The sequence below is a fragment of the Monodelphis domestica genome, chromosome 1 (genome assembly GCF_027887165.1).
Source record: "Monodelphis domestica isolate mMonDom1 chromosome 1, mMonDom1.pri, whole genome shotgun sequence".
In the NCBI taxonomy this organism is placed as follows: domain Eukaryota; kingdom Metazoa; phylum Chordata; class Mammalia; order Didelphimorphia; family Didelphidae; genus Monodelphis; species Monodelphis domestica.
Window position 1 is genome coordinate 173,985,003 of NC_077227.1, and position 6,141 is coordinate 173,991,143.

Sequence of the window (6,141 nt, forward strand, 5' to 3'; positions counted from 1 at the left end):
TGGAATTTAAGGATCCTTGTTTGACCAAGTAGTTTTTTTTTTTTAAACCCTTACCTTCCATCTGTATTGGCTCCAAGGCAGAAGAGTGGTAAGGGCTAGGCAATGAGGGTCAAGTGACTTGCCCAGGGTCACACAGCTGGGAAGTGTCTGAGGCCAGATTTGAACCTAGGACCTCCCGTCTCTAGGCATGGCTCTCAATTCACTGAGCTACCCAGCTGCCCCCTGGCCAAGCAGTTTTAACCCTTTTATCTCCTCCTCTTTTGGATTTAACTCATGAGGAAAAAAAGCCAAATTCTCTATAAATATATGTTACAGCTCTGGAGGATATGTTTGTTTTTAGAAATTGTTGAGCTAAAGTAAAAGTGAAATATTTCTGTATCCATCCCACAAAATAGCTTGTGTTTTTAATGCTTCAAGTATCAACCTCCTAGGGTTTAATAGGAATTATGGGAGAATTTAAATTAGGGAATTTTATAGGAATACTATTTCACAATTTTGAGTCTTTATCATCCCACTTTTTTGAATCTTTTGTGTGCTAAGCACTCCTTTGGTGTAAAGGATATTCAAGCTATACTATATCCAGTCTAAATAATAGACTAAGTTTCTTATTGTTCCTTTTTAGGGATAATCTAGAATCAAACCAAACTCCAGCTTTTAAAAAGATATCTTCCTTTTAAAAAGATATCTTCCCCATGACTCTGATTTGGGGGCTTATAGAGCTAAAGAATTGTTTTCTTCAGGGTTTTTCCCCCCTCCATTTCTATTTGATCAATTCGATTCCTTAGGATTCCCTAATTTTTTCTTCATGGTATTTTTGTGCCTGGATTTTCTTTGGTCTATACTAGTTTTTAGGAAGTTGATTTCTTTAGTGAATTTTTTCACCCCGCTGTTGAATTTTTCAGTCAATTCTCTTAGTATTTGTTTTTTTTTTAACTTCTTTTCAAGTTCTTCTAGGGATTCTTTTGAGGCCTGACATCCTTTCACACTTTCTTTTGACGTTTAAGATGTTTCCTTTTGGGCATTGTTGTCTTCTGAATTAATATTTTGGTCTTCCCTATCACTAAAGTAACTTTTTAAGGTAAAGGTGGTATTTTTTTGTCTTTTGCTCATTTTTCTAATTGTTTTCCTCCCATGTTACCTTCTCTATCTGTTGATAACCTTTGTTTTGAGGTAATTTTTTTCTTTTGTTGTTGTTGTTATTGTTGTTGTTCACGGAGGAATTGGGTGAGAAGAGCATCCTTTACTTCAACATCTTAGCTCCCAACTTTCAAATTCTTCTCCTTCCTCTCTCAAAATCCTGAGAATAAAAACAATCTACTTTAAAATCCTCTGTTTTTTTCTTGTTTAACTTCTTCCCTGTCCTTTGGAGACATTTTCTTTCTCTAGTTTCATTGGCTGTAAGACAACAGTCACTTATTAAGTGTTCACTATATACCAGGTACTGTGCTAAGCTCTGGGAATACAAATACAAGCATAAAAAAAAATTCACAGCCTTCAAGAAGTTTGCATTCTAATGAGAAGACCATGAGGCACCCTGCAAATCACCTAATAAATATAATCTCTTCTGATCACAATGAACCTGGGAGATAGGTGCTATTATTATCCACATTTTACATGTGAGAAAACTGAGGTAGACTGATATTAAATGACTTGCCAAGTAGCTAGTAAGTTCCTGATAATGGATTTGATCTCAGGACTTCTGACTTCAGGATCTCCTGTGGGCCTAGCATTCTATCCACTCAAATAATTAGGTGACTAGGTACCAGAAAGGTCTTTGGTTATGATGTCTACAGAATTAGAAACTTTGAGACAGAGAGACACAATTATTGCCTCTATGATAACCAGGGGAAAAGAGACAACCATTTGGCTAGCTAGTATAATTTTATCATACTCAAAAACTAATCAGCATCCATTATGGGCTTTTCCCCCTTGATCACAAAGTAAGCAAGGAAGAAATGGTGAATATCTGTATATGTTATAAAGATAAGTACTGGGCCCTTCCATTTCATACCATGTGAACTTTTAGAAACAAGCTCACGAAATGCTGATATTTGTTTAGCTCCCAGGAAAGGAAATGCATTGTTCAATATCTCCAACCTCTTACATCTCTAATAAGAAAATAAACTACCTGACCTTTGTGATGATCATTAAAAATGTTTGCTAAGTAAAGCAACCTACTGCTCTCCTAACAATAATCCTCCAGGGAAAATGCCTCTGAGCTAAGAGTTTATGTCAAACAAATTGACCTGCATATATACTTTCCTTGTGTGGTTGTCAGTGAAATGTGTATATAATGGGGAAAAGGGGGAAAAATGTGACTTGTTATAAGACCCATGAAATGTCAGTTTGGGTTTTCCCAGGGTTTGATCAGAAGGTCACTAATTCATGCAAGGCCTTCAGGGGTATCTCCCCTGAAGATATTAAGTCTTCTGTGCCCCAATTGGTCTAAAAGAACTAAACAAAAAAGCAAAAACAAAAAACAAAAAACAAATTGATTTGTTGGTAGGTCTAGTCCCTAAGAACTCCCACCCTACTATTATATTATATTATATTATATTGCTATGTTCTGGGTGGGCAGTTTGGGGCATACATGGATCTAACAAGCCTTCACAAAGGGTCTTCTGAGCCTTCTCTATCAACAGAACATAAAGAAATCAGGAATCAAATAATAACCATTTTTAATTAAGAAATAAATCAAAGTAAATTAGTAGGGAAAATCAAGTAGTAGAATCCTTCTATGACCATCCTCATTAATAATATGGTGGTGTCCCACAGATTTGAACTCATGGAAGGATTTTAAATAGCCTAATCATAACTCTCCCTCAGCAGACATCTCTCTAATCACTGATATTTAGTTTGGAATAATTTCTTATCAGTTAACATCCTCCTACCCACTCATATTGCCTATTCAACATTCCCACTTTCATACTATCCCCTTACTTTTATCAGCAACCATTCTTCCATTCAGGTTTATCCTATCCAAATTGCAACCAAGAACTTGGTGGCTATCACCTAGTAACTCCCAAAGATTTGCCATTCCTTCGTTCCTCAAAGAGTCCAGTCTGGAGCCCATAGATTTCTCTTCACCCTTGCTCCTGGACTCTTAGCAACATTCTTCATCTTTTCCATGACTGCCAATGCCATTACCCTTTTTTCCTTTTAGAGGCTGACATTCCCACACTAACGAATCTCTCTTTTCTTCCTTATCTCAACCCTTTATTGAAATGGTTCAATACTACAGTGTTCTCAGGGGCAGTAAAGTGATTTAGTGGATAGAGAGTCAGGTCTAGAGATGGTAAGGCCCTGGGTTCATATCTGGCCTCAGATATTTCCTAGCTGTGTGACTTTGGGCAAGTCACTTAACTTCAATTGCCTAACCTTTGCCAGTAGATTCAATACTAAAACAGAAGGTAAGAGTTTAAGAAAATACTACATTGTTCACTCAAATCCCTTAATTCCTTCACAATATGTCAAATGCCAACCTACTTCTTCTGTTCTACTCCTATTCCTTTGTTATTAAACAAAATCATTCTAACTAACTGTATCCACTACAAATTACATCATCTCAATAGGGCTCTAACTTTAACAAGTCAATCTTATTACACTCTTTAATCAGTTCTCTATCCCACTCAAGAGAGTGCATCTTTTAAACCTATTATCCTTTCTCAGGTTTCCTAAGTCATTCTCCAACACTGACACAAACATCTTCTCCTAGTATCTCTTCATTCATGTGTAATAAATGTGCTAATCAGAGTAAACCTCCTCTACATGTAATTCTGCTCCCATTCACTTCTATCTTCTCCAGCAGATTATCCCTATTTCAGCCCCATGCCCTCTCTAATCTTTCATCTATCAGCTCCTTTCCTGGTACTTATAAATATATCAATATCTAGTCATCCTAATAAAAACATTACTGGATCCAAGCATCTCCATTAGCTATCATTCTCTTATCTCTTTTCCTTTAAGATTTAGCTCAAATCATTGTAACCAGCTTCCTCTGAGAACCACCACTTGAGATTACCTTCTATTTACACTGTATATATATCTAATATAGACATCATTTGTAGTCATAATTTTCCCCATTAAAATATGAACTCCTTGACGACAGACACCATAGTCTTGCTTCTCTTTGTGCTTCCATTATTCATATTGTAACATATACATAGTAAGTGCTTCATAAATGATGACCATTCTGGATGGCATTTTGGAACTATGCCCAAAGGGCTTTAAAAGACAGTCTGCCCTTTGATCCAGCTATACCACTACTAGGTTTGTACTCCAAAGAGATAATAAGGAAAAATATTTGTACAACAATATTCATAGCCACACTCATTGCCATGGCAAAAATTGGAAAATAAAGGGTTGCTCCTCAATTGGGGAATGGCTGAACAAATTGTAGTATACGATGGTGGTGGAATACTATTGTGCTGTAAGGATTGATCATCTAGAGAATTTCTATATAAACTGGGAGCCTCAGTGAACTGATGCAGAGTGAAATAAGAAGAACCAGGAGGACATTGTACATAAAGTAAAACATAGTGGAACAATCCAATGTTTGTTTTTTTAATTCTCATTTTTAAATATTTTTCTATGTTTACATGATTCATTTTCTTTCTCTCCCCTTTTTCCTCCCCCATCCCAGAGCCAACAAACAATTCCACTGGATTGTGCAAATGTTATCACTTGATACATTTTTCCATATTATTCATTTTTGCTATAGAGCTATTTTTTAAAGCCTAAGCCCCAAATCTCATACTGATATGTGTGTGATAAATGGTGACACATGTTTTTCTTTTGCATTTCTACTTCCATAGTTCTTTCTCTCAATGTGGATAGCATTCTTTCCCATAAGTCCTCCAGGCATGTCCTGGCTTGTTGCATTGCTACGAATAACAAAGTCCATTACACTGGATTATTCAACAATGTTTTATTTTCTGTGTACAGTGTTCTTCTGGTTATGCTCATTTCACTCTAAATAAGTTTATTGAGGTTCTCCCAGGAATAATCCAATGTAATGGACTTTGCTACTCATAGCAATGCAACAAGCCAGGATACTTCTGAAGGAATTATGGGAAAGAATGCTAACCACATTGAGAGAAAGAACTAAGGGAGTAGAAATGCAAAAGAAAAATATTATATCACTTAAAAATATGGGTATGTGATTTGGGGTTTAAACTCTAAAAGATCACTCTATAGCAAAAATGAATAATATGGAAATAGGTTTCAAGTGATAACATTTGTACAACCCAGTGGAATTGCTTGTTGGCTCTGGGAGGAGGGAGGGAAAGAAAATAAATTGTGTAAACATGGAAAAAGATTTTAAAATAAAAATTTTAAAAATAAAATTTATTTTTGGTTGATTAAAAAAATAATGACTTTTTAAAAAACCCTTACCTTCCGTCTTGGAGTCAATACTGTGTATTGGCTCCAAGGCAGAAGAGTGGTAAGGGCTAGGCAATGGGGGTCAAGTGACTTGCCCAGGGTCACACAACTGGATGACATTTTTCTAAGGAGGCATCCATAACTTTGCCAGAATGCCAAAAGATTTTATTACACACACATAGTTAAGAATACTGGTTCTCGAACTTCCAGGAAAGCATGGCGGCAGTCTAAATGGGGGGGGGGGGGTCACTTCCTCTTCCCAGCACACACTGACAAGGACTACCCCAAAGGACCTTAAGAATCATTTTCAGAGGAGCTGTACAGTAGGGTGCAGCATTGAAGGTGCGTGGGATTGGGGCTTTTCCAGTCTATAAGAGGGTAAAAGGGCTTCCACCCAAAAGAAAGCTGATCCACCCTTCCCCACCCCTATGTACAGAGCCAGAGCCAGAGCCAGAGCCAGCTCATGCTAAGATGAACGAGAAAAAGGCACCTCTGGGTCCTTGGGAGCTGACTAGGACCACAGGGGACCCACCCCTGAAAGCAGCTAGGCAGGAAACCCCAGTACACGAGGGAGCACAGAGCTTAGGTGCCCAGAGACAGCATGCCTGCCAGAACCAGGGAGTGAGTGAGGAGTACTTCTAGAGTGAGCAAGGGGAACTTCTAGGTCCTTGGGGGCTGACTAGTACAGCTGGAGAACTACCCCGAAAGCAGCTAGACAGGAAACCCAGGCAGGCAAGGAGAGCACAGACCCATGGAAAG